Below are 4460 nucleotides of genomic sequence, written 5' to 3' on the forward strand. Positions count from 1 at the left end.
AACGTTTTTATACAAATACACAACAGTTGAAGTAATTTTTTTGGCTCACACAACAACTCACAACCACACTGCATTAATTGAACTGCTCCAATGCGTGCCCCACGAGATCTTTGTCATCCTTGCCGGTGCTCTCAATTCTGCAGGACAAGGGACATGGATCAACGACGGGAGCCCGCACAAGGGACCTCTATTGACGGGATCATGGGAGGCACAGACAACATCGACCAGAGAAGGGATTTCCTGCAGGGTGGCCTTCGGCACCAATGCTGGGGGCAACTGGTGGTGGTGATAGAGGTAGGGGATGGGACGGGGGGGTGATGCAGCAGTAGGGACAACAAAAGTATCTTTGCATAAATACAAATGTTCAACTCGGTAGCGCAAATACAATATGAATTTTATTACCGAACAACAATTACATGCATATCATCAAAAAATTCTTTTTTGACTAAAATTTGCATAAACACCAGCCACGTACTTCATATATTCTCAGGCATAGCAGAACTTTGTTCTCAGGCATTACATCGTTGTTGAAGAAAAGTTCATGTTTTTTGACTTACAAATGTCTTCCTGAAGTAAAGTGTAAATGTCTTACTCTTTTTTAATAAACATCGAGCCCTACTAGAAACACTCGTGGAAGAAGATGCAAAGGAGGCCGGCGGCAAGCACGGCCTCTTGTCGGAGCGCTGCCTGTACGTTCTGGCCTTCGTCATCGTTGTTGTGCTGCTCTCCCTGGCGCTGTCAGTCCCTCTGGACCTTAGTGTGAGAGGTACCTGAGATAGGTTTTGCTTTGTGTGCTGCAACTCCTTTGTCCATCAATTTTGACCACAGAATTTTGTTGCATCCACACTCCTTCATCATTGGTACAAGAAAGCTTGTTTTACCACTAGTCCATGACGCCTTACCCTCTTTAGCCCTAAAATAAGCAGGAAATAATTTTGGGCATACTTCATACACACATTCTCATGAACCATCAATCTGATAGTGTAATCAATAACTTGGTAGATAGCAGAAAGACATAGACAGCAAGTAAGAAAAAATGCAACATTCATCACTTCCATCAAGGATATTATTTGGAAGTTCTAATAATCTACGACAATAATAACCTATGGAGTAAGTGTGCTGAGTTCCAGAAACAAAATCTGCTTGTGTTCTTTTGAAACAAGCAAATGGCATGAAGTTAAAAAATTTGGAGGGCGCAACCATCTCAAATTGAAAGTGCCTTTTTTTTCTGACAATACAAACTGTTTTTGCATATTCATTGATAAGATAGGAGATATAAAACAGAAAAAGCAAGCAAGCAACCCTCAGATTGTGGCATCTACCTGGGTCAACTACAAGACACTAGCAAGCGAATATAAACACACATCATTCAGATTTGTATGCTATAAATTAGTTCAGCAAGCATGTACCTTCCTTTTCTCGAACTGCATCTTCAGGTTTCTCCATGGCTATTGAGACGCTGTAAAGCAGAGAACAGGCAGAGGAGACAACAAGGCCGAGATTTGTGACAAAAGCAAAGAGTTTATTAATTCTCGGAGAGTTCCTGAAAGCACATAGCTAGCAACAATAAACGAGAGTACTAATAGTACACCTAATAGTAGCATCTAAAAATTTAGATACGAGAGAAAACAAAGCTCTTTTCTTGCAAAGCGAAAACTGAATAAACCAATACACGCCAAACAAATGCAAAGGGCCCTTATTTTCTCACTCATACGGCTAATATTTCAAGCAATGAGCCAAGCAAAAAATAAATCAAGATCCTGCCGCCCCAAGACCTAGATTAATTATACAAAAAAGCAAAAAAGGGAACTACTTCAGGAAGTTCATGTTGGTCATCACGAGGAGAACAACATGTGCGTGCTAGTGGCTGGAATGGCGTGACGATGGTGGTGGCGTGGAGCTTCACTCGAAGGGGGAACTGAAGGAGGGGATGGCGCACCTCGCCGGAGATGGAGGGGCGGTAGCGGTAGCGGCCGCTCCATGGATGAACCTTATTCCAAGAAGGTCAAGGTGGCCCTCATGAGAAGGTCAGTGTGGCCGACCAGGACGGCGCGGGGCAAGGGACGGGGATCCCGGCCAGCGGGGTGATGCGGCGGCCCACATCAGCTCCGGCGAGGAAGAAGGGCATGCGTGGAGAAGAGGCACTGGCGTAGGCGAGCTCCACCGTGGCGCATGTTTGGGAGGTTCCTCTCCAAGGCGGCGGCAAGAGGAAGAACGCGGTGGTTGCCGTGGCAAGCTTCACCAGTTGGATTCGGTAAGAGGCCGCGACGCGTGAGGTTTGCAGCGGGCGGCGGCGCACGAGGTTGGCCGGTGGTGTAGTGGCGTCGAAGAGGATCTCGGGAAGAGGGGGGTGATGTCGGCCGGCGGCGGCGGCGCAGCCGGTTGGGGGCGGGGTGGCGGGCGCATTGCCGGTTTGGGGCAGGAGGTGCGGAGGGAGGTGGGGGATCTGGATCGGGGTAAATGGTGGATCGGGATTGGGGGGTGGGCGGGCTTTTTTTCTTTTGTTTATCGCTGCCCGGTTCGGGAGTTCGGGAGCATCCGGTCCGGCCCTATAGGGCGCGTCGTGATCCAAATAGTTATTCTAATCCTGGGATTAGAATAGTGTTGTCCTATATATATATAAGATGCGGTTGCAAAATGATAGGATCATCATGGATGTGCCAGGGCCACGACCGAAGTGGCGACCCTAAAGCAAGCGCTGTCCGAGGCCGAAAATAAAGCAGCCAAGGAGCGCACCAAGCGGGAAAAACAAGAGGCACGGGTGGCGAGGTCCAGCAAGAGCTCCAGGCTCTCGTGAAGAAGCACGAGGCTTTGGAGCTTGACTCGAACACTACAAAAAAAATACACTTCCGTGATGATACGTGTTTGTCATAGTAGGTCGCTTTTTTTGTCATGCATGTACATCCATGACAAATTTATGACAGAATCAAGATAGTCATACCTGTGTTGTCATGGAAGTGTTCCATGACATTACCAAAATTATCATCACGGAAGTGTCCACTTCCATGATGATAAATCGCGCGTCACAGAAGTGCTTTCATCAAGGGTGACCGACACGTGGCATCCACCATAATGGAACGCCGTTAAGCTATCGGGTCGGGTTTTGGATCTGATAACCCGTTAACAGCCCCGACCAATGGGAAATTTCCACGTGTAAAATTCTTATTGGCCGGACGAAACACGTGTCAGCACGTCAGTGGGTCAGATAGGCGCCTATGATACGTCGACACGTGGCACGACCCAACAGAGGCCCATTACTGTGAAAAGGCCGGCCCGTTTGACTTGGTCAAAAGGTGGCGGGCCGGCCCATGGAATTCGCATATAGCCCATTTACAGCCCGCTAACCCAAGGCCCGTTACGCCCTATCTGAATTAGGCCCAGTAGCGTCATCTGGGCCATCCAATATGATTCCAGCCCATTTTCACTTCTGGCCCATGTATGGCCCATGACGTCTTTCGGCCCATATGAGGCCCTATGTAACTCTTGGCCTATTAACGACCCATGGTGAAACTGGCCCGTAATGAACAGTGTATCACTTTATACCCATTAACGGCCCGTTATTCCGTTGGGTCGTTTCCAGCCCATGTTATCTTTCGGCCTTCTCAGAGCCCATTTATTCTTGGGATCATTTCCAGCATTTGTTTACTTACGGCCCATTACTGTCATTTTCTGCTTGTGGGCCAAATTCAGCCTGTGGTTACAGTCGGCCCGTTTGTGGTCCGTTAATACGTTGGGCCCTTTTCATAGCGTCATCAAATATGGCCTATTAACGATGGCCCGTTACGGTCGGCCCATGAACGGATGATTCCAACTCTAGCCCGTTTACGGCCATAATGCGGCCTGTTATTGGCCCATGTTTGGCCAATCGATCATACGGCCCGTATAAGGCCCATTGATGATACGGCCCGTAGAAGGCCCATTGTTTCTACGGCCCGTAGAAGGCCCATTGTTTCTACGGCCCCTAGAAGGCCTACTGTTTCTACGACCCATAGAAGGCCCACTGTTTCTACGGCCCGTAGGAGGCCCAGTGTCACTACAGTAAATATTAGCCCATGGTTATTGTGGCCTAGTTTTAAAAAATAGGTTATTGCAGCCACTAGTTAACTGCGGAAAAAGAACTGCAATGACTACAAGCAAACAAATAAACAAGACAACAAGGAAATATATAAGCAAGCAACTAACGCTAGGCTATCACGGCTATTACACATATTACATCCACTGGGCATCAAAGTTCACCACTAGTGCAATTATAGGGAACAAAGCAGCATATCATATACACTAGCCGTCAAAATTGGCCACCAGTGCAAATAAACGCGGTAGCAAAACAAGAGCAGAACTGAAACAACTTCAGAAGAGCTCAAGAAACGTTATCCTGGGTATCCACCATGCTGGCAATAAGCTTAGCAAGCTGATTAGCTTTGTCCTGTTTGGCGCTAAAATCCTCCAACGCTTGCTGTTGC

General features: G+C 47.8%; 1 long non-coding RNA gene across 1 annotated transcript; it reads right to left on the reverse strand.

Moving 5' to 3' along the window:
* Positions 1-451: 451 nt before the first annotated feature.
* On the reverse strand, positions 452-1961 carry LOC125541530. The gene is made up of 2 exons (XR_007297570.1): positions 1410-1961; positions 452-913 (listed from the first exon to the last, which is right to left on the reverse strand). It is a non-coding gene; the product is annotated as an uncharacterized LOC125541530 (long non-coding RNA).
* Between the last annotated feature and the right edge of the window lie 2499 nt (positions 1962-4460).

The sequence above is a fragment of the Triticum urartu genome, chromosome 2 (genome assembly GCF_003073215.2).
Source record: "Triticum urartu cultivar G1812 chromosome 2, Tu2.1, whole genome shotgun sequence".
Lineage (NCBI taxonomy): Eukaryota > Viridiplantae > Streptophyta > Magnoliopsida > Poales > Poaceae > Triticum > Triticum urartu.